Source organism: Zea mays, chromosome 5 (assembly GCF_902167145.1).
Source record: "Zea mays cultivar B73 chromosome 5, Zm-B73-REFERENCE-NAM-5.0, whole genome shotgun sequence".
NCBI classification, from domain to species: domain Eukaryota; kingdom Viridiplantae; phylum Streptophyta; class Magnoliopsida; order Poales; family Poaceae; genus Zea; species Zea mays.
Genome location: NC_050100.1, coordinates 211,473,699 through 211,499,446, shown reverse-complemented (window position 1 = coordinate 211,499,446; position 25,748 = coordinate 211,473,699).

Sequence of the window (25,748 nt, the reverse complement as noted above, 5' to 3'; positions counted from 1 at the left end):
CAGTTTTGGTGAGGCAATGGGGTTGAAAGGGCCAAGAATGATCCCGTTTTCGTGCTTAATGCCAAAGGGGGAGAAATTAAGGCCAAAGCAAATGGATCAACTACCACTTGTGAAATTTCAAAAAGAGTAGAGTTAGAACTTTTTGATTTGTCAAAATACTCTTATTGTCTCTTATTGTCAAAAGTTGGTCTCTTGTTGGGAGAATGTTTGATTATGGGAAAAAGGGGGAGTTTTTTGATCTTTGATCAATTTCTCTTAGAATACCTCTCTTTGTGCCTCAACAAGTGTGTTTGACTTAGAGATAGGAAATTGAGTTTGATTTCAAAAACAAACCAAGTTGTGGCAAAGAATGATCCAAATATGCCAAATTTGAATCAAAATCACTTCTTGTTCTCAATTGCAGTGATATTGCACTTCTTTTGGTTGCTTTTTGATGTGTTGGCATAAATCACCAAAAAGGGGGACATTGAAAGGGAAATGTGCCCTTAGGCCATTTGTAAAGTGCTTTGGTGATTGAGTGTCCAACACATTCTCTCTAAGTGCTAATTTATGCCAAAGAGTGAAGAAGTGCAAATCATATTACAAGGTATGTTTCAAGATTTATTACATTAATTTGAGTACTAATGTATTGTGTCTAAGTGCTAGAAACAGGAGAAAATGGATTGGAGAAGAGTTGGCTATGTACAGCCAAATCCCACTCGGTCTGGGTGCACCGGACAGTGTCCGGTGCGCCAGACCAGCCTCCGGTGAATAGGCCACTCTCGGGACTTGACGGTGGCGTACGGCTATAATTCACCGGACTGTCCGGTGGTGCACCGGACTATCCAGTGAGTCGTCCGTGGCAAAGTCGTCGCTCTCGGGAAACGTTCAACGACGTACGACTAAAATTCACTGGACTGTCCGGTGAGGCACCGGACTGTCTGGTGAGCCAACGGTCGACTGCGCCAACGGTCGGCCGTGCAATCCGCGTGCGATGTCTGGTGAGCCAACGGTCGACTGCGCCAACGGTCGGCCGTGCAATCCGCGTGCGACGCGTGGGCGCGCCAACGGTCGGCAGGGGGCACCAGACTATCCGGTGTGCCAACTGCCGCAAATCTGCAACGGTCAGATGCGCTAGAAAAGGAAGGAGATCGCGCACCGGACAGCTACAGGGACTGTCCGGTGGCACACCGGACTGTCCGGTGCGCCACCCGACAGAAGGCATGATTTGCCTTCCAAAGTTGCCTCCAACTGCTCCTAGCTGCCTTGGGGCTATAAAAGGGACCCCTAGGCGCATGGAGGAGAAATACTAGCATTCTTTGATCATTCCTAAGCATCCAGACTCCACTCCCACGCATTTGATTCTTTGTGCTAGCAATTTGAGCTCCTCTTGAGTTGAGAACTCCGTGTGTTGAACTTAGAGCTCAAGTTGTGACTTGTGTGCGTGATTGTACTCTCGTTTTGAGTCTTGTGTGCGTTGCTCTCCCCTCCCTTACTTCCGTGCTTCTTTGTGATCATCAATTGTAAGGGCGAGAGGCTCTCGGGAAACGTTCAATGACGTACAGCTAAAATTCATCGGACTATCCAGTGAGGCACCGGACTATCCGGTGAGCCAACGGTCGACTGCGCCAATGGTCGGTCGCGCAATCCGCGCGCGACGCGTGGGCGCGCCAACGGTCGGCAAGGGGCACCGGACTGTCCGGTGTGCACCGGACTGTGTCCGGTGTGCCAACTGCCGCAAATCTGCAACGGTCGGATGCGCCAGAAAAGGAAGGAGATCGCGCATCGGACAGCTACAGGGACTGTCCGGTGCGCCACCTGACAGAAGGCAAGATTTGCCTTCCAAAGTTGCCTCCAACGGCTCCTAGCTGCCTTGGGGCTATAAAAGGGACCCCTAGGCGCATGGAGGAGAAATACAAGCATTCTTTGATCATTCCTAAGCATCCACACTCCACTCCCACGCATTTGATTCTTTGTGCTAGCAATTTGAGCTCCTCTTGAGTTGAGAACTCCGTGTGTTGAACTTAGAGCTCAAGTTGTGACTTGTGTGCGTGATTGTACTCTCGTTTTGAGTCTTGTGTGCGTTGCTCTCCCCTCCCTTACTTCTGTGCTTCTTTGTGATCATCAATTGTAAGGGCGAGAGGCTCCAAGTTGTGGAGATTCCTCGCAAGCGGGAAAAGTATAAGGAAGAAGAACACCGTGGTATTCAAGTTGATCATTGGATCACTTGAAAGGGGTTGAGTGCAACCCTCGTCTATTAGGACGCCACAACGTGGAGGTAGGCAAGTGTTATATTTGCCGAACCACAGGATAACTCGCGTGTCTCTTGTGATTGCTTTTCTGTGTGATTATTGTGATTCGCAAGAGCTCGCTCTATGGCCACTTGGTTTTATCATTCTAACACTTAACCAAGTTTTGTGGCTATTAGTTGTTGATTTTTACAGGATCACCTATTCACCCCCCCCCCCCTCTAGGTGCTCTCAAGGGAAGACGTCGCAGCCCACTTGAGACACGCGAGGGAGAGGGGGCGAAGGGCCTAGCCATGGCAACCCGACGAAGGGTGATATGACCACTTGATCAATGGTGACTGCCCTGCGATGAAAGAGGAGGGGGAGAAGTATCAGAATTGCCCCATGATAGGGTCATGGAACTCAGCTAGAGAAACCTACCTCGACTCATGACCCACGCAGCATGACATCCCGATGACCCGTGATCTGTCGGTCGACCCGGCTGGAAGAGCTGCTCACGCGGAAAATCGAAGAGAAAAGGAGGTTGAGAGTGACCAACAAGTGGACGACTGCCCCGAAGCTTATAATGGAGGTACAAAGGTGCCTAACTCCACCCCAAGAGACAGCAGGCTGCGTAAGTAGTCAAATCCTGGGGGAATAAATACCACATTCGCTCGGAAGGCAAAAGGACAAACATCGCCCGACCCTTCCACCACCACTCGAGGGGAGATACTCCCTCGTAGTTTTCAAGGGCTACTATTGGGAATAAGATCCCTAGTCCCTAGGGCCCATTGGTCAATGACCGCGTAGGGGGGAAAGCCTTTTGCAACTAGGGTCCATCGTGATAAAGGGCAAGACCCGATCTTCCGTGAGGTACGATAACTTGATTGGATGGAGATCTCGACGTTGATGATCGAAGGCTCCGAGCGAATGGATCCTCGCAATCACTACACCACTGCTCTGATGGTTATCACTCGTGACACACGAGTGACCTCACCACGAAGACTTATCCCTGCAATCGCAATCAAGAACACAAGCAAGAATAGGATGAACACAACCAAAATTGTGTTGATTACGAGTTGGGATTCACAAACTAATGCTCGTGGAGAACTTTCGTTTGTTCGCCTTCAAAAAGGCCTACTGACCTGTCGATGAAAAGTCGATTACAAAATAAATAATAAGAAGACAACACTGTTCGATGACATATATGATCTAAGTACAACCCAAACCTTAATGTGGTGGCAGCTGCTGATATAATAGAGGTTAGGGGCATGCGTGACCCCTGGTCGCACCCCTAATAGGCTCCAACATGATACACATCCTAACAACACAACAGACGGTGTCACAACACCAATTTGTTTCGATGATTCCTGTTGACCCTAGATGAATTTTAAGGTGGTTTTAGTTGGGTTGGAAAGCTTATCTCCTTATCTTTCCAGACATAAAAAGTCCAACCTAATCGGAGTTCAGATGCATCATAGGCGTCTGTTTTGTGCATATTGGTCCTCGACTCTGAGGTGGAGACGAAGTTGAGTCAGACTTGCCTTTCTCATATTGTGAACGTCCTAGCTTCTCTTCCTGGACATCTTGGCCTTTTCAAAGTCCTTGTTGGTCCTCTCCAAGGTTCCTAATCATCAAAACATCCATGGCACCAAGCGTAAGCTCTAAAACACAATTGACTAGGTTAGAACGATCCTTGAGATTTAGCTATCGTGCACGTGCTCGTGTTGTCGGTCTATGCATTGTTTGTATAAGAGTGATGTCCTCATCACGTCGGTTAGCCGGAGGAGGAAGAAAATGCCTACCTGGAAGCACCCACACCCGGACGAACCCCACGGCACCGAGCCTGGGGTCGGGCATGTTGAAAGTGAAATAGGGTCAAACCTTTCCCTATAAATGATTTTGGTGGTTGAATGCCCAACACAAATATTGGACTAACTAGTCTGCTCTAGATTATATTCTACAGGTGCATAAAGGTTCAACACAAACCAATAAAAGATCAAAGTTAGGGTTCAAAAGATCGGAGCAAAAGAAACCGAAGAGGAACCTGGTCTGGCGCACCGGACTGTCCGGTGTGCCACCGGACAGTGTCCGGTGCACCAGGGGTCATACAGTCTGAACTATTCACCTTCAGGTTTCTCAGGCGCTGCTCCGCTATAATTCACCGGACTATCCGGTGTGCCACCGGACTGTCCGGTGCACCAACGGAGCAACAGCTACTTTGCGCAACGGTCGCCTGCAAAAGCTAAATTCCAGATGAACAGTGCGCAAACGGTGTACAGTAGAGCAGCGCAGCCGTCAGAGGCACACCGAACAATGCACAGTACCTGTCTGGTGTGGAACCGAACTGTCCGGTGCCACATGAAGACAAATCTCCAATGGTCGAAACCGCCAGAACCCTAATGCTTGGGTGACATGGCTGACACACCGGCCTGTCCGGTCCGCCCATCGCCAGACATCCTCCCCAACGGCTATGTGGTGGTTGAGGGCTATAAATACCCCCCAACCACCATCACTCCAAGCATCCAAGTTTTTCAGACATCTCATTCAATACAAGAGCTAGTGCAATCAATACAAGACACAATTCAAAAGAATCAAAGCCTCTCCAAGTCCTAAATCCACTCCAAACAACTAGTGACTAGAGAGAGTGTTTTGCTAGTGTTCTTTGAACTCTTGTTCTTGGGTCGCTTTCTTCTTCCTCATTCTTGTTCTCAGGCAACTTGTAATCAAAGCAAGAGACACCAATTTTGTGGTGGTCCTTGTGGGGTCTAAGTGACCTGTTTGATTAAGGAGAAAACTCACTCGATCTAGGTGACCGTTTGAGAGAGGGAAAGGGTTGAAAGAGACCCGATCTTTGTGGCCACCTCAACGGGGAGTAGGTTTTCAAGAACCGAACCTCGGTAAAATAAATCACCGTGTCATCCGCTTCATTTGCTTCTGATTTGTTTTTTGCCCTCTCTTTCGGACTCGGTTTTTATTTCTAACGCTAACCCCAGCTTGTAGTTGTGCTTTAAGTTTATAAATTTTAGATTCCGCCTATTCACCCCCCTCTAGGAGACTTTCAATTGGTATCAGAGCCTGGTACTTCATTAAGAGTTTAACCACTCGAAGTGATGTCAGGAGATCACGCCAAGAGGGAGATCGTGACCGACGAGAAAGCCACAAGCCACAGAAAGGCTCCATTGAGGGAGTCCGGCAACAAGCTAAAGGAGGGATCACCTCCTCACAAGTCGCATCGGAGAGGCGACAAGAAAAAGAAGATGAAGAAGGTGGTCTACTATGAGACCGACTCTTCGTCGCCATCCACCTCTAGCTCCGACGCGCCGTCCGTCACTTCTAAGCGCCATGAGCGCAAGAAGTATAGTAAGATGCCACTTCGTTATCCCTGTATTTCTAGACGCACTCCTTTACTCTCCGTTCCCTTAGGCAAACCACCGGTTTTTTATGGTGAAGATTATAATATGTGGAGTGATAAAATGAGGCATCACCTAACCTCACTCCACGCAAGCATATGGGACATTGTTGAATTTGGAGCGCAGGCACCATCACGAGGGGACGAAGGCTACGAATGCTTAATTGCTAAGACTAGCATGAGACCGACTCTTCGAACGAGGTTGCCCAAATCCAGCACTTCAACTCCCAAGCCACTACTATACTCCTCGCCTCTCTATGTCGAGAGGAGTATAACAAAGTGTAGGGGTTGAAGAGCACCAAGGATATTTGGGACATGCTCAAGACCGCGCATGAAGGAGATGAGGTGACTAAGATCACCAAGCGGGAAACGATCAAGGGGGAGCTCGGTCGATTCGTCCTCAACCAAGGAGAGGAGTCACATGCCATGTTCAACCGGTTCAAGACCTTGGTGAATCAAGTGCGCAACCTCGGGAGCACCAAGTGGGATGACCATGAAATGGTCAAGGTTATTCTTAGATCACTTGTCTTTCGTAATCCCACTCAAGTTCAATTAATTCGTGGGGATCCTCGATACAAGTTAATGTCTCCCGAGGAAGTGATAGGAAAGTTTGTATTGATGATCAAAGGCTCCAAACAAATCGTCAACTTGGAGCAAGGCGCCACCTCCACACCCGAGGTCCAACCCGTCACATTCAAGGCGACGAAAGAAGAAAAGAAGGATTCTACACCAAGTAGGATCCCCATCGACGCCTCCAAGCTCGACAATGAGGAAATGACGCTTATCATCAAGAGTTTCCGCCAAATCCTCAAACAAAGGAAGGGAAAGGACTATAAGCCCCATTCCAAAAGGGTGTGCTACAAATGTGGTAAGCCCGGTCATTTATTGCAAAATATCCTATGTCTAGTGATAGTGACAGGGGCGATGACAAGAGAGGAAAGAAGAAGGAGAATAAGAGGTACTACAAGAAGAAGGGCGGCGATGCCCACGTGTGTCAGGAATGGGACTCCGATGAGAGCTCCACCGACTCCTCCTCCGATGAGGATGCCGCAAACATCACCGTCAACAAGGGCCTCCTCTTCCCCAACGTCGGCCACAAGTGCTTCATGGCAAAAGACGGCAAAAAGAAGAAGCTAAAATCTAGAGCCTCCACCAAATATACAACATCTAGTGATGAGGCTAGCTCTAGTGATGATGAAGATGATTTGCTTACACTTTTTACCAACCTTAACATGCAACAAAAAAGAAAAATTGAATGAATTAATAGGAACCATTCATGAGAAGGATGAACTCTTGGTTAGCCAAGAGAAATTCCTTATTAAGGAAAATAAAAAGCATGTTAAGGTAAAGAATGATTATGCTCAGGAGATAGAAAAATGTGAAAATTTGACTAATGAGCTTAGCATATGCCATGACACTATCTCCAACCTTAGAACTGAAAATGTTAATTTAATTGCTAAGGTTGAAAAATCAAATGATTGTCTTGATTCAATTACCAATCTTAGAAATGAAAATGCTAATTTAATTGCTAAGATTGATAAATTGAATGAATCAATTTCTAGCCTTAAAATTGAGAATGCTAGTTTAATTTCAAAGGCTAGAGACTTAAATGTTTGCAATGATTCTATTTCCTGTCTTAGAAATGAAAATATCATATTACATGCTAAGATAGAAGAATTAAATGCTTGCAAACCCTCTACATCTACTGTTGATCATATTTCTATTTGCACTAGATGTAGAGATGTTAATATTGATGCTATTCATGATCACCTTGCATTAATTAAACAACAAAATGATCATATAGCTCAATTAACTAGTAAAATCAATGAGCATGAAATAGAAAATAAAAAATTTAAATTTGCTAGGAGCATGCTCTACAGTGGGATACACTCTGGCATTAAGGATGGCATTGGCTTCCAACAGGGAGACAATGTCAAGCTCAATGCCCCTAAAAAATTGTCTAACTTTGTTAAGGGCAAGGCTCCCATGGTTCAGGATAACGAGGGTTACATTTTATATCCTGCTGGTTATCCTGAGCACAAGATTAGGAGAATTCATGCTAGGAAGTCTCATTCTGTTTCTCACCATGCTTATATGTACAAGAATGAGGCATCTAGTTCTAGGCAATCAACCCATGTTAAATTGTCTAAAAAGAAATCTCCTACTGCATCAAATGAACTTATTATTTCATTTAAGACTTTTGATGCTTCATATGTTTTAACTAACAAATTAGGCAAAGCAGTTGCCAAATATGTTGGGGCCAAACACAAGGGCTCAAAGACTTGTGTTTGGGTACCCAAGGTGCTTGTTTCTAACGTGAAAGAACCCAAGACTGTTTGAGTACCTAAGAAAAAGGCCTAAATTGTTTTGCAGGTTTATGCATCCGGGGGTTCAAGTTGGATCATTGATAGCGGATGCACAAACCACATGACAGGGGAGAAAAGAATGTTCTCCTCCTACGAGAAAAACGAAGATCCCCAAAGAGCTATCATATTCGGGGATGGAAATCAAGGTTTGGTCAAAGGACTTGGTAAAATTGTTATATCACCTGACCATTCTATTTCCAATGTTTTTCTTATAGATTCTTTAGATTACAATTTGCTTTCTGTATCTCAATTGTGCAAAATGGGCTACAACTCTTTTTACAGATATAGGTGTTACTATCTTTAGAAGAAGTGATGATTCAGTAGCATTTAAGGGAGTGTTAGAGGGTCAGCTATACTTAGTTGATTTCAATAGAGCTGAACTTGACACTTGCTTAATTGCTAAGACTAATATGGGTTGGCTCTAGCATCGCCGACTAGCCCATGTTGGGATGAAGAATCTTCACAAGCTTCTAAAGGGAGAACACATTTTGGGACTAACGAATATTCATTTTGAGAAAGGCACGGTTTGTAGCGCATGTCAAGCAGGAAAGTAGGTTGGCGTCCATCATCCACATAAGAACATCATGACAACGGACAGGCCACTGGAGCTACTCCACATGGATCTATTCGGCCCGATAACTTACATTAGCATCGGCGGGAGTAAGTACTGTCTAGTAATTGTGGATGACTATTCTCGCTTCACTTGGGTGTTCTTTTTGCAGGAAAAATCTCAAACCCAAGAGATCTTAAAGGGATTCTTGAGATAGGCTCAAAATGAGTTCGGCTTAAAAATCAAAAAGATAAGAAGCGACAATGGAACGGAGTTCAAGAACTCTCAAATTGAAGGCTTTCTTGAGGAGGAGGGCATCAAGCATGAGTTCTCTTGTCCCTACACGCCACAACAAAATGGTGTAGTGGAGAGGAAGATAGAACTCTACTGGACATGGCAAGGACCATGCTTGATGAGTACAAGACTCCGGACCGGTTTTGGGCCTAGGCGTTTTAACACCGCCTGCTATTCCATCAACCGGATATATCTTCACCGAATCCTCAAGAAGACATCTTATGAACTCCTCACCGATAAAAAGCCAAATGTTTCATATTTTAGAGTCTTTGGTAGCAAATGTTTTATTCTTGTTAAAAGAGGTAGAAAATCTAAATTTGCTCCTAAGGCTGTAGAAGGCTTTTTACTAGGATATGACTCAAACACAAGGGCATATAGAGTCTTCAACAAATCCACTGGACTAGTTGAGATTTCTTGTGACATTGTGTTTGATGAAACTAATGGCTCCCAAGTGGAGCAAGTTGATCTTGATGAACTAGATGATGAAGAGGCTCCGTGTGTCACGCTAAGGAACATGTCCATTGGGGATGTGTGTCCTAAGGAATCCGAAGAGCCTACACAAACCCAAGATCAACCGTCATCTTCCATTCAAGCCTCTCCACCTACCCAAGATGAGGAACAGGCTCAAGGTGATGAAGAAGAAGATCAAGAAGATGAGCCACCTCAAGAAGAGGGAAATGATCAAGGGGGGATGAAGAAAATCAAGACAAGGAAGATGAGCAAGAAGTACAGGGTCAAAGACCGCCACACCCAAGAGTCCACTAGGCGATTCAAAGAGACCACCCCATGAATTCCATCCTCGGTGACATTCATAAGGGGGTAACTACTCGATCTCGAGTCACGTATTTTTGTGAGTATTACTCTTTTGTTTCCTCTATTGAGCCTTACAGGATAGAGGATGCACTAAGAGATTCAGTTTGGGTGATGGCAATGGAAGAGAAGCTCAACAACTTCACAAGAAATGAGGTGTGGCATTTAGTTCCACGTCCTAATCAAAATGTTTTAGGTACCAAGTGGGTATTCCGCAACAAGCAAGATGAGCATGGTGTGGTGATAAGGAACAAAGCCCAACTTGTGGCCAAGGGTTATTCACAAGTCGAAGGTTTGGATTTTGATGAAACTTATGCACCCGTAGCTAGGCTTGAGTCAATTCGCATATTACTTGCCTATGCTACTTACCATGGCTTTAAGCTCTATCAAATGGACGTGACGCCTTCCTTAATGGACTTATCAAAGAAGAGGTCTATGTTGAGCAACCTCCCGGCTTTGAAGATAGTGAGTATCCTAACCATGTTTATAAACTCTCAAAGGCACTTTATGGGCTCAAGAAAGCCCCAAGAGCATGGTATGAATGCCTTAGAGATTTTCTTATCACTAATGGCTTCAAAGTCAGAAAAGCCGATCCTACACTCTTTACTAAAACTGTTGCAAATGATTTGTTTGTATGCCAAATTTATGTTGATGATATCATATTTGGGTCTACTAACAAATCTACCTGTGAAGAGTTTAGTAGGATCATGGTTCAAAAATTCGAGATGTCTATGATGGGGGAGTTGAGATATTTCTTAGGATTTCAAGTCAAGCAACTCCAAGAGGGCAACTTCATTAGCCAAACCAAGTACATTCAAGACATTCTTAACAAGTTTGCAATGAAGGATGCCAAACCCATCAAGACACCCATGGGAACCAATGGGCATCTCGACCTCGACAAGAGAGGTAAATCCGTAGATCAAAAGGTATACCGGTCGATGATAGGATCTTTACTCTATTTATGTGCATCTCGAGCAGATATTATGCCTTCCGTATGCATGTGTGCAAGGTTCCAAGCTGATCCTAAGGAAGTTCACCTTAGGGCCGTGAAGAGAATCGTGAGATATCTAGTTTACACTCCTAAGTTTGGGCTTTGGTACCCTAGGGGATCAACCTTTGATTTAATAGGATATTCCGATGCCGATTGGGCAGGGTGTAAAATTGATAGGAAGAGCACATCAGGGACTTGTCAGTTCCTAGGGAGATCCCTCGTGTCTTGGGCTTCGAAGAAACAAAATTCAGTAGCCCTATCAACAGCCTAAGCCAAGTATATTGTCGTAGGCCATTGTTGTGCGCAATTGCTTTAGATGAGGCAAACCCTCAGGGACTATGGCTACAAATTGAGAAAAGTCCCTCTCCTATGTGATAATGAGAGTGCTATCCGCATGGCGGAGAATCCCGTTGAACACAGCCGCACTAAGCACATATACATTCGGTATCACTTTTTGAGGGATCACCAACAAAGGGGGGATATCGAGATAACTTATATCAACACCAAAGATCAATTAGCCGATATCTTCACCAAGCCACTGGATGAGAAGACCTTTTGCAAACTTAGGAATGAGCTAAATATTTTTGATTCTCGAAATTTTGATTGATACATTGCACGCATTACTCATTTATATACCTTTGATCATATCTCTTTCATTTACTACGACTAATGTGTTTTCAAGTGTATTTCTATGCTAAGTCATAGATTGAAAGGGAAATGGAGTACTTGACGAAGACAAGGCTTCCACTCCACTCTACCGATATCATTTAACCTTCATCGTTACTCCACCACACTTCACATTGGTATAATCTTTTCACTCATATTCACTTGTACCAATGGGGGGGTAAAGGGCTCTCAATGTCTCCGTTTTGGTGATTAATGCCAAAGGGGGAGAAAGTATTAGCCCAAAGCAAAAGGACCGCACCACCACTAAATTTTAAAATGAAGTTTTTAAATTGGTATCTTAATGTGTTTTCAAAAGGGGGAGAAAGTCTAGTATTTTCAAAAATTAGTAAAACCCTCTTGAACACTAAGGGGAGAATTTCATTTAGGGGGAGTTTTGTTTTAGTCAAAGGAAAAGCATTTGAAACAGGGGGAGAAATTTCAAATCATGAAAATGCTTCGTACAATCTTACTCATATACCTTTGACTACTTGCAAAAGAATTTTCCAAAGAATTTGCAAAAACAAAACAAGTGGTAAAAGTGTGGTCCAAAATGTTAAATAAAAGAAAGCGATCCATGCATATCTAGTGAAAATATAAAATTGGTTTAATTATAAAGAACCTATGCACTTACATTATACAAACTAGTTCATTTCTGCACTTATATATTTGCTTTGGTTTGTGTTGGCATCAATCACCAAAAAGGGGGAGATTGAAAGTGTAACACCCCTGGTGTTACTCTAACTAAAACTTGAGCATGACATCATAAACATTGGCATTGCATATGTTTGACACACCTAGAGTGCATTCACTAGGTAAAAATTTCAAACAAGTTGTATTGTTTTTGTGTTTTGCAAATAAAACCCTGGAATAGGATACTTAACCCTAAATAGGGTTTAAATAGGTAAAACATAACCCAAATTGAGAAAACCCAAAAGCTCTAGTGGGATAGTCATAAAATGCTCCCAAGAATGAATTTGAACCACATTTATACCCCTGAGATACTAAAAACCCTAATTGAAACCCTGGAAAACCCTAAATCTAAACCCTAGGGGCCTATGTGCAAAAATAGTGCACATTTGGACTAAAGTGTAAAAACTACAATGTTAAAGCATATAAAGTCATTTGGTTCACAAATATGTGGACTTGTAAGCCAAATCTTGGATTTTGGACTAAATTGCAAAATAGACCTCAATTGAGTTCTATACTAAGTTTGAATTTCAGGTTATAAGCTCAACTTTGGAGCTTATTAACTTTCAAATCAGTAAGAATTTTCCCTAGGCCACCACATAAATTTTGTAAACCTATTATAGGAGAGCAACTTTGATGCAGACATCTCATGTGGTTGTTATACAAAAATTGGAAAAAAACCAACTCAGTCACTCTGTCAGAACTGAGCCAGAAAAACTGAAACTGAACCCTAGGTTAAAAGTGATCCTAGTAAGGTGAGGCCAAGTTTGATGCGCCATATCTTTGAAACCACTCGGTATTAGTCCAAGAATCCTATAGCTAGTTTGTAGACTGATATATGGTGAACAAATCTTAGTAAGGGAGATTGCTCTGTTCTTAACAAGAAATTGGAGATTAAGCAGGGAGAAGATGGTCGGTTCAGACGACTGAAGAACAATCTCCATGGTACAGTGCCTTGAGTGGATCAATACGCCAGATCAGCTCGCCGTCGTTGATCGCCGTCCCGATTCGTGCGCGGTACTGGATGGATAATGTCGGAGAAAGGGTAACTCGTACGTGGCACCATCTCCTAAGCTCAGCGGGAGTTATTCACCGGCGGCCACCGTGACTCAGTGAGCTCTCGCCGCGCTGTCGCACATGCTTCGATTTGCCTCATTGTGCCTCTTCCTTACGTGGTTGTCATGCGTTAACAGCCCACCTCGTGGCCGCGGATCGATCACCGGATCGCCGTGCCTATATATAGGACAAGGAGACACGGCGAGGTGTTCGCAGTTCTTCAAGCAAGCTTGAGTAAAACCAGAAATTTGCATTGTCTCCTCCTCCTCTCCTCAAATTGATTGTGCACGGTGAAACTACAGTCCCTTACTGCCCTATAGCCCCAATCCCATCTCCCAATTTCACCCAGAGCCGCCGCGACACCATTTTCCCCCTTCCCTGTCTCCGGCGAACACAAGACTCCGCGCTCCATGGCCAGACCACTCTAGTAAGGCTCTGCCTCTCTCGAGTGTTGTTCTAGCAACGCTGTATGCACGTGAAGCTCACCGTAGTAGCCGTTTAACCAATTCGGGCGTAAATGATTGGGAACACGGGATTGACATCACGGTTTCCGCCATACCCGCGAGCAGACCGTTCTCCAAGTGTTCAAGCCAAAGTGAAGCATGTTCCTAGGTTGCCTTGGGTAGGTTATGCTTCCCCTGTCGCTCGACTGAGCATCCACCGGTGGCCAGGGCCAGTCCGTGCATCGCCGGGGGTGAACGGCGAGCGCGCCATGGCCAGGGGCGTTTTTGGAGAAGAAATAGAAGTTTAGGGTCTTTTCTGTAGTTGTCAGCGACTGTGTTAAATAGTAACTTGGACTCTGTCAGGATATTCAAGAAGACAAGGGCCCTTCTGCAAAGACTCCAGCGCTCGGGCGCGGGCGCGCATGTTTCCGCGTGGACCTGGGCCGTCTGAGCCAGATTTGGCCCAGTACTGTTTCTTCTTTTCTCTTTTTTTTCTATCCAACTTTAGAAATATGTAGAAAATTACAGAAAAATGGTAAAAATGCCAAACCAATTTTTCCAAATTCCTTGTTTTTCATACTATTTAGTAAAAATAGTTCCATGATTTTTAGATTAAATAGGGAATTTTGGAGTATTTAAAATAGCTTAAGATATTGATTCTGGATTTTTAGAAAATAGTTAATAATTCCAAAAATGCCCAAACTTTTTATGTGAACTTAAAACATTATTTAGAAGCCTTGGGTAGAGTTTGGTTTGAATTGGACCTTGTTTGATACTTAGAACCCAAAGCCCCCATCCCTGCTCTTTGAATTCCTTTAGTGACTCCGAAAACCCTAAGTTCTCGGAGTACCATGAAGGAAAATGGTATTCAAGAACCTTAGATAATAAATTCTTATTATCTTTGCACTCTCAACAGCATTACATGGCATTCATTCTTATACACATATATATGGTGATGTTTAGAGAACGAAGAGGAAGTCGAAGTAACTGAAGAGAAGACACCACCACCACCACCACCTTCGGACTCTCAGGCAGGAAATTGTTTCTACTTTGATATTTGTGGGTCTGAGCCTGACTCACCTATCAACGAAGGCAAGCCCCGGTGCATTTGCCACCTTCCTTGATGTTTTTAAAAATCTTTCTCACTTGATTAATGCATTAGGTAATAGGAGTTGAATGCTTAAACAATACCTGCATTACCTTCCTTGAACTTGATTACCTTACTTGAAACCCTGTTTTTACAAAGGTTTTACTATGCTTAGTATTGCTCTAGCAAAACAAAAGGCTTTGTTTTACAAAAGATGATTGACAAAGTGGGAAGGGTGTTTTTGAAAATAAAACTTGATGGTGGATGTGGATCCATCATGGTCATGATGGGTTCAACATCGAAAAAGATGTACCTCTGCCAGGTACCAAACTTTGGGTTTTAAATGATTAAGGTGAGACCGGGCGGGTGACTTGCACGAGAAGAGAATCTCGGTGTAGTGTCTCCATCTGAGTTGATTAAGGACTGTGTCGATGTAGGCCTGCTGATCGAGGACCCTTTAACTGGTCACATGCCTCGTCATGGGTAAGCCTTGCCTCGAGCAGACTAAGGCCAGAATAAGATAACACGGAATGGGCGTGGAGCGGTGGCGAGAGTAGCGTGTACCCTCCGTGGCAAGAGGCTGGACGGTGGTGTATCTGTGCTCTCGGTTCGCGTGAACCTGATCTGGTCTTAAGAACCCCGGTGGCGGGTTGACATATGCAAGGGTTAAGTGCTACATATGTCGTGTGATTGGAGATCCTCAGCTGAGTATAATCGATTCGGATCGCCGTACCTCCGCAGTTATGGAGACATGGCCACTGACCTATACGTAGAATTCCAGTAAAGATGAAGGACTTGTTAAGAAATTGGCTAGTGCACGTTAAGTGATTGAACTAGGTTAGAAAGAACTCTAGATGTAGGTAATTTTACCTAACTTGACAATAAAATTGGATTTTTAAGGATCCACTTTTAGTAAGCATTTATGCAAAACAGAGTCTTTGATCATTGAGAAGCCTCACCTTGACTCCCTTACAACCAGCATACCCTTGAGAGTCTTTTCTTTAGTCGGGTAAGACTTGCTGAGTAATTCCATACTCAGGGTTTTATTTCCTATTGTTTTTAGGTGAGGAAGCAACAAATTTTTGTTGCTTTTGTACCAAGGTGGTGACAAAGGAAGAAAAGCAAGAATGAGGTTGCGGGAGGACCTAGTCCTCCATAAAAACTCTTATGTAAGAACTTATCGGGAGGAGTTTTTACCTCCCTTGGTATTGTAATAATAAGTACTCTGCACTCGTGTTTACATGCTGGGTTGTAATAACTAACTTTATCTTACTTTCAAATAAATGTAAGTTATGTAATCGCTTCCGCATTTCTGTATCTCCGATGTTCTGTAATGTCTGCGTGATGGGTAAAACGCTCTTAGGAAAGGTGAGAAAAGCAGATACCGAACTTGTCAAGTGATTCAGGGGCATCTACAGGGTTGTCTGAGGTCTATTGGACAAGGACAACTATAGGTGGGCCTAATGACTTGGGAGGTTCCGTCACAGCTAGTATCGGAGCTTGCCCTTCTCTGCAGATATTATGAGGCATCTTCAAAAGGATTTTCTAAAGACTTATCTATAAAAATTTCTTCCATTCTTACCCATTATATCTGAAGAGTTTATCTTAAAGACCAGATAGGAAGAGTGCAATGTATAAAAGGTGTGAATCAACTAAGGTTGATTCTGTAATTACACATGCATCATGCTAAGAACTATACTAATAAAATTTCCCCCTTAGAGAAATGTCGCCGCGCATGAGGAAAACCGCGCGCAAGTCAACTGGCCCAATTGGTGTACCCCGTCATCAACTCGCTCCCAGACATGAGGATAGCAGTAGTGGGAGTAACGACCCGATCGGGGATCTTGAAGCCCAAGTGAATCAGCTTCAAGCGAAACTTCAACGCAGGACTAATATATGGGTCGCGGATGGCGACAGAATAAATGAATTGAGAAGCCACATCCGCCGCCTGCAGGATCAGCTCGCTGATCGAGATTTAGCACTTGACTGGGCGGTTTAGTCTCGTTCGCTTGCCTGGGCTAAGGAAGCAAAGGCTCGAGCCCGAGTCGAAGAACTTAGCTCAGCTATTGATAATCTGCAGGCATATTGCAATACCCTACATGAAGAAGCTCATGTACTGTATTCGCAATTGCACCCCAGCGTACCTGCAAATCCTGTCGGGACAGAAGCCGAACCTTCTCACGAAGCGGGAGAAGCTTTTGGTGGTGAATTGGACCTTTTTAGGCCCCCTCCCTCCATGAAGTTGGTCGACGAATGGTCTCCTACGCCCGACAGTGAAGCGACTAAGAGTGATAGAAAGTAGGAATAGTATAGCTGTAAAATTAGTAGTGTTATTGTATAATGGGTACTGTACTCCTGTTGTATAAATTCGAGTCTGTAACATTAATCTTTTTAGTAATGTAAATTGGATGGTTTTTCTTTGGCATATTATATTTGTTTCCAAATGTTTGTTGCCACAGATGCCATCCAAGACCTGATCACAGGATGCAGCCGGAACCTCTAGTGGGAGGGAGTCCACCCCGAATCCACCTCCAGTCCCTCCCACACTTGCCGAGGCTATCGCCGCCTTGGTAAATGCAACAGCGGATAATACCCGTTTTCCTACGGGAAATGGCGGGTCAGCAATTTCAGCAATAAGGCGGACGGGGTTATCCGCAAGGGCCCCGTGAGACATCCTATTTAGACTTCTCCGAAACGCGTCCACCGCTGTTTGTCAAAGCCGAAGACCCTTTAGAGGCAGACGAATCGATTCGTGTCATCGAGCAAAAGTTTGGACTTCTGCAATGTTCTGAAACCCAGAAGCCCTTGTTCGCAGCCCAGCAACTGCGTGGCCTGCCAGCACTTGGTGGGGAAATTTTATGGCCGTTCAACCGGCCAATCATCAGATAACATGGGAAGAATTTAAGTTGGTCTTCCGCGAACATTACATACCAGAAGGTGTACTTCACATGAAACAAGAAGAATTTATGAAGCTGAAGCAAGGAGGGGATACTGTTAATCAGTATCTCAATAAATTCAATCATTTATCACAGTATGCAATCGATCAAGTTAACACCGATCTGAAGAAGAAGAATTGTTTCATGCGATGACTGAATGATAGGATGCAAAGAAAAATGGCTACTTGCATTGACCTTACCTACAGAAGGGCTGTCAGCACAGCGTTGGCAGTCGAATCTAAATATGCAAGTTCTGGAAAGATCAAGGGAAGTGGAGGAAACAGGCCTACTCAGGGCCCTGAGAAAAGGCAACGGTTTGTTATCCGGCCTGTTAATTAGGGTCGTCCATCAGCACGCCCACCCTCCTTTCCATTTAAGAAACCAGTATTCGTCCGTCCCAATACTGCCCCTACAACAACAAGTCAGTCGGGTGCCCCTGGCACTCGATTCCCTGCTCTTCCCAGTTCATCGACAGGATGTTTCAATTGTGGAAAATCTGGGCATTTTATCAAGGATTGCCCTTATCCGAAGCAAAATAAGTCAAACAATCCACAAGGATCTGGGAATTCATCTCAAGCCAAGGGAAATACCATGGGCAAAAATACAAAGAAGACGGGACGCATATGTTATACGCAAGTGGCCACCACACCGGATGGTGAACCGGTCATGATGGGTACGTTCCTTGTGGCCAATCATCCCGCAATTATTCTCTTTGATTTTGGTGCTTCCCATACATTCATCAGCAAGAAATTTGTGGAGCAACATTGCATTTCTTACCATGAATCAAAAGAGGGGTTTAAAATTCAGTCACCTAGGGGACAAATCTTTACTAGAGAAGTGGCCTATCAAGTGCCCGTAACATTGGCCGGACGAGACTTTCCTACTAATATGATAGTTCTGAAAGGCCAAGACATAGATGTGATTTTGGGCATGAATTGGCTGGCCCGACATAAAGCAACCCTCAACACTGATCAGAGAACCATCAGGTTGAGCCATAATCAAGAAGAAATTCTCTTGTCTATCCCCATTCCAACCAAAATTACTGGCAGAGTCTATGAAGCCATTATACCAGAAGTCAAGGATATTCCGGTAGTATGCGAGTTCCCAGATGTCTTTCCAGAGGATTTGCCTGGATTGCCACCCGAGAGAGATGTAGAGTTTGTAATTGAATTGAAGCCCGGTACGGCTCCCATTTCTCGAAGATCGTACCGTATGCCTCCAAATGAGCTGGCGGAACTGAAGATTCAGTTACAAGATCAACTATCGAAAGGATTCATCCGGCCAAGCTCGTCACCATGGGGTCGTCCAGCCATATTCGTCAAGAAGAAGGATCAAACTTTACGGATGTGTGTGGATTATCGACCCCTGAATGAGGTCACTATCAAGAACAAGTACCCTCTTCCACGAATTGACACTCTATTCAATCAATTGACTGGAGCGAGGGTATTCTCCAAGATTGATCTCAGATCGGGCTATCATCAGATCCGTATTCGGCCCGAGGATATAACAAAAACCTCATTCACTACGCGGTACAGATTATTTGAATACCTGGTAATGTCTTTCGGACTGACGAATGCTCCTGCCCACTTCACTTATCTGATGAACTCAATATTCATGCCCGAGTTAGACAAATTTGTGGTGGTCTTCATAGATGATATTTTGATATATTCAAAGAATGAAGAGGAGCATGCTCAACATTTACGGGTCGTATTAACGCGCTTGAGAGAACATCAATTATATGCCAAGTTCAGTAAGTGCGCATTTTGGCTGGGAGAAATTCAATTTCTAGGACATGTTCTATCTGCCAGGGGGTTGCGGTAGATCCCAGCAAAGTCAAGGACATTTTGGAGTGGAAACCCCCAACCACTGTTCACCAAGTCCGAAGTTTCCTTGGACTGGCTGGTTATTACCGCCGATTTATACCAGATTTTTCTAAACTTGTGAAGCCAATCACAAGTTTATTGAAGAATGAGACTAAATTCAATTGGTCTTTAATGTGCAATGAAGCTTTTGAGAAATTAAAGACATTATTAACCACTGCTCCGGTATTGGCTCAACCGGATATTAACAAGTCATTTGATGTATATTGTGACGCATCTGCCAGTGGTCTCGGCTGCGTATTAATGCAAGAAGGCCGAGTAATTGTGTATGCTTCCAGGCAGTTACGCCGGCATGAGGAGCATTATCCTACTCATGATCTGGAGCTAGCTGCAGTGGTTCATGCTCTGAAGATCTGGCGTCATTATCTACTGGGAAATGTCTGTCATATTTATACAGACCACAAAAGTTTGAAATATATCTTTACCCAGTCTGAACTCAATATGAGACAAAGAAGATGGCTCGAGCTAATCAAGGATTATGAATTGGAGATCCATTACCACCCGGGTAAAGCCAATGTGGTGGCAGATGCACTTAGTCGCAAGGCTTCCTGCCATTGTCTAACTATGGGAACTTCTGACATTATGTTATGCCAGGAGATGGAGAATCTAAACCTGGGTATGATTCAACATGGGACTTCAAATCACTTGAAGCTGGAGTCAGTCATCTTACAAAGGATAATTGAGGCACAGAAAAATGATGAAGGCATGAAACATATTCGTGAAAAGATTGAAGCTGGCAAAGCCAATTGCTTCCGAAAAGATAATCAAGGGGTTGTATGGTTTAAAAACCGCATAGTTGTGCCGAAGAGTGAAGATGTTCGCCAGCAAATTCTTGATGAGGCACATCTTAGTCACTATTCTATTCATCCCGGAAACACTAAGATGTATCAAGATCTGAAACAACATTATTGGTGGACGAAAATGAAAATTGAGATTGCACGCTATGTGGCTAGATGTGACACCTGCAGACGTGTCAAGGCCATACACTTGAAAGCTGTCGGTCCATTACAGTCGCTACCAATACCCACATGGAAATGGGAAGACACAAGTATGGACTTTATTATGGGATTGCCTAGGACCTCAAAAGGGTATGACTCTATCTGGGTTATTGTTGACCGGCTTACGAAAATTGCTCATTTTCTGCCCGTCAAGACAGTGCACCTAGTTGCTGTTTATGCCCAATTGTACATTGCTCATATTCTTAGTTTGCACGGGGTTCCAAAGACTATAGTGTCAGATCATGGACCTCAATTCGTATCCAAATTCTGGGAAAAACTTCATAAGTCCCTGGGTACCAAATTGCTCCACAGTTCGGCCTATCATCCTCAAACAAGTGGGCAGACTGAGAGGGTTAATCAAATACTTGAAGATATGCTATGGGCATGTGTGCTGGTCTTCTCACAGAAATGGGATGAATGTTTGTCGTTAGCGGAATTCTCATATAATAATAGCTATCAAGAAAGCATCAAGATGGCACCCTTTGAAGCTTTATATGGACGACGATGTCGTACTCCGCTAAATTGGTCTGAACCAGGTGAAAGATACTTCTTCAGGCCTGACCTGGTAAAAGAAACAGAAGAGAAAGTTCAGAAAATAATACATAATGTGAAGAAAGCTCAAACCCGTCAAAAGAGTTATGCAGACCGGCGACGACAACCCTTATACTTTCTAGTAGGAGATTATGTCTACTTGAAAGTTTCTCCAATGAAGGGCGCATCACGTTTCGGGGTTAAAGGAAAGCTTGCACCTCGGTACATTGGTCCATTCCCTATACTTGAGCAATGTGGACCAGTGGCATACCGACTCCAATTATCCGAAACTTTGTCTGCTATACATAATGTGTTCCACGTGTCCCAATTGAATAAGTGTCTTCGGGTACCAGATCGAACCGTCGAAGTGACAGATGTTGTCCTTGAACTAGACTTAACATATTCAGAGCACCCTATTCGAGTCTTGAATCAAAACGACAGGATTACCCGGAGAAAAACCCTATGTGATAATGAGAGTGTTATCCGCATGGCGGAGAATCCCGTTGAACACAGTCGCACTAAGCACATAGACATTCGGTATCACTTTTTGAGGGATCACCAACAAAGGGGGGATATCGAGATAACTTATATCAACAACAAAGATCAATTAGCCGATATCTTCACCAAGCCACTAGATGAGAAGACCTTTTGCAAACTTAGGAATGAGCTAAATATTCTTGATTCTCGAAATTTTGATTGATACATTGCACACATTGCTCATTTATATACCTTTGATCATATCTCTTTCATTTACTACGACTAATGTGTTTTCAAGTGTATTCCTATGATAAGTCGTAGATTGAAAGGGAAATGGAGTACTTGACGAAGACAAGGCTTCCACTCCACTCTACCGGTATCATTTAACCTTCATCGTTACTCCACCACACTTCACATTGGTATAATCTTTTCACTCATATTCACTTGTACCAATGGGGGGGTAAAGGGCTCTCAATGTCTCTGTTTTGGCGATTAATGCCAAAGGGGGGGAAAGTATTAGCCCAAAGCAAAAGGACTGCACCACCACTAAATTTTAAAATGAAGTTTTTAAATTGGTATCTTTATGTGTTTCCAAAGGGGGAGAAAGTCTAGTATTTTCAAAAATTAGTAAAACCCTCTTGAACACTAAGGGGAGAATTTCATTTAGGGGGAGTTTTGTTTTAGTCAAAGGAAAAGCATTTGAAACAGGGGGAGAAATTTCAAATCATGAAAATGCTTCATACAATCTTACTCATATACCTTTGACTACTTGCAAAAGAATTTTCCAAAGAATTTGCAAAAACAAAACAAGTGGTAAAAGCGTGATCCAAAATGTTAAATAAAAGAAAGCGATCCATGCATATCTAGTGAAATTATAAAATTGGTTTAATTCTAAAGAACCTATGCACTTACATTATACAAACTAGTTCATTTCTGCACTTATATATTTGCTTTGGTTTGTGTTGGCATCAATCACCAAAAAGGGGGAGATTGAAAGTGTAACACCCCTGGTGTTACTGTAACTAAAACTTGAGCATGACATCATAAACATTGGCATTGCATATGTTTGACACACCTAGAGTGTATTCACTAGGTAAAAATTTCAAACAAGTTGTATCGTTTTGGTGTTTTGCAAATAGAACCCTGGAATAGGATACTTAACCCTAAATAGGGTTTAAATAGGTAAAACAGAACCCAAATTGAGAAAACCCAAAAGCTCTAGTGGGATAGTCATAAAATGCTCCCAAGAATGAATTTGAATCACATTTATACCCCTGAGATACTAAAAACCCTAATTGAAACCCTGGAAAACCCTAAATCTAAACCCTAGGGGCCTATGTGCAAAAATAGTGCACATTTGGACTAAAGTGTAAAAACTACAATGTTAAAGCATATAAAGTCATTTGGTTCACAAATATGTGGACTTGTAAGCCAAATCTTGGATTTTGGACTAAATTGCAAAATAGACCTCAATTGAGTTCTATACTAAGTCTGAATTTCAGGTTATAAGCTCAACTTTGGAGCTTATTAACTTTCAAATTAGTAAGAATTTGCCCTAGGACACCACATAAATTTTGTAAACCTATTATAGGAGAGCAACTTTGATGCAGACATCTCCTGTGGTTGTTATACAAAAATTGGAAAAAAAACCAACTCAAAGTCGCTCTGTCAGAACTGAGCCAGAAAAACTGAAACTGAACCCTAGGTTAAAAGTGATCCCAGTAAGGTGAGGCCAAGTTTGATGCGCCATATCTTTGAAACCACTCGGTATTAGTCCAAGAATCCTATAGCTAGTTTGTAGACTGATATATGGTGAACAAATCTTAGTAAGGGAGATTGCTCTCTTCTTAACAAGAAATTGGAGATTAAGGAGGGAGAAGATGGTCGGTTCAGACGACTGAAGAACAATCTCCATGGTACAGTGCCTTGAGTGGATCAGTACGCCAGATCAGCTCGCTGTCGTTGATCGTCGTCCCGATTCGTGCGCGGTACTGGATGGATAACGCCGGGGAAAGGGTAACTCGTGCGTGCACCATCTCCTAAGCTCAGCCGGAGTTCTTCACCGGCGGCCACCGTGACTCAGTGAGCTCTCGCCGCGCTGTCGCACATGCTTCGATTTGCCTCATTGTGCCTCTTCCTTACGTGGTTGTCATGCGTTAACAGCCCACCTCGTGGCCGCGGATCGATCACCGGATCGTCGTGCCTATATATAGGACAGGGAGACACGACGAGGTGTTCGCAGTTCTTCAAGCAAGCTTGAGTAAAACCAGAAATTCGCACTGTCTCCTCCTCCTCTCCTCAAATTGATTGTGCACAGTGAAACTACAGTCTCTTACGGCCCTATAGCCCCAATCCCATCTCCCAATTTCACCCAGAGCCGTCGTGACACCATTTTCCCCCTTCCCTGTCTCCGGCGAACACAAGACTCCGCGCTCCATGGCCAGACCACTCTGGTAAGGTTCTGCCTCTCTCGAGTGTTGTTCTAGCAACGATGTATGCACGTGAAGCTCACCGTAGTAGCCGTTTAACCAATTCGGGCGTAAATGATTGGGAACACGGGATTGACATCACGGTTTCCGCCATACCCGCGAGCAGACCGTTCTCCAAGTGTTCAAGCCAAAGTGAAGCATGTTCCTAGGTTGCCTTGGGTAGGTTATGCTTCCCCTGTCGCTCGACTGAGCATCCACCGCCGGCCAGGGCCAGTCCGTGCGTCGTCGGGGGTGAACGGCGAGCGCGCCATGGCCAGGGGCGTTTTTGGAGAAGAAATAGAAGTTTAGGGTCTTTTCTGTAGTTGTCAGCGACTGTGTTAAATAGTAACTTGGACTCTGTCAGGATATTCAAGAAGACAAGGGCCCTTCTACAAAGTCTCCAGCGCGCGGGCGCGGGCGCGCGCGTTTCTGCGTGGACCTGGGCCGTCTGAGCCAGATTTGGCCCAGTACTGTTTCTTATTTTCTCTTTTCTTTTTCTGTCCAACTTTAGAAATATGTAGAAAATTACAGAAAAATGGTAAAAATGCCAAACCAATTTTTCCAGATTCCTTATTTTCCATAGTATTTAGTAAAAATAGTTCCATGATTTTTAGATTAAATAGGGAATTTTGGAGTATTTAAAATAGCTTAAGATATTGATTCTGGATTTTTAGAAAATAGTTAATAATTCCAAAAATGCCCAAACTTTTTATGTGAACTTAAAACATTATTTGGAAGCCTTGGGTAGAGTTTGGTTTGAATTGGACCTTGTTTGAAACTTAGAACCCAAACCCCCCCCCCCACCCCTGCTCTTTGAATTCCTTTACTGACTCCGAAAACCCTAAGTTCTCGGAGTACCGTGAAGGAAAATGGTATTCAAGAACCTTAGATAATAAATTCTTATTATCTTTGCACTCTCATGAGCATTACATGGCATTCATTCTTATATACACATATATATGGTGATGTTTAGAGAACGAAGAGGAAGTCGAAGTAACTGAAGAGAAGACACCACCACCACCACCTTCGGACTCTCAGGCAGGAAATTGTTTCTACTATGATATCTACGGGTCCGAGCCTGACTCACCTATCAACGAAGGCAAGCCCCGGTGCATTTGCCACCTTCCTTGATGTTTTTAAAAATCTTTCTCACTTGATTAATGCATTAGGTAATAGGAGTTGAATGCTTAAACAATTCCTGCATTACCTTCCTTGAACTTGATTACCTTCCTTGAAACCCTGTTTTTACAAAGATTTTACTATGCTTAGTATTGCTCTAGCAAAACAAAAGGCTTTGTTTTACAAAAGATGATTAGCAAAGTGGGAAGGGTGTTTTTGAAAATAAAACTTGATGGTGGATCCATCATGGTCGTGATGGGTTCAACATCGGAAAAGATGTACCTCTGCCAGGTACCAAACTTTGGGTTTTAAATGATTAAGCTGAGACCGGTGGGTGACTTGCATGAGAAGAGAATCTCGGTGTAGTGTCTCCATCTGAGTTGATTAAGGACCGTGTCGATGTAGGCCTGCGGACCGAGGACCCTTTAACTGGTCTATCACACCCGGTTTTGAAGGTAAACCGAATGCGAACCATCTATATCTCTAATCAAAGAGGATCCCAAGGCTGCTCTTAATCGTGAGCACGGCTGATATATCAGTTTCATTACCCTCTGCAGAGGTCGCACACTTTACCCATGAGCCGTGATTCCCGTTTTGCCCGGGGATCATGACTCCCCATTGATCACTTCCTAGGTGGTCCGGCAGGGTATCACTACGTAGCTTTTACAAAGATTCCCTAGAGGTCATAGCCGCCCGTTAGGTTTCTCCAGTTTGATAAACACAGTACTCCTCCCCGCAGGAGGGTGACTAACAAAAGCAAAACGAAAGGA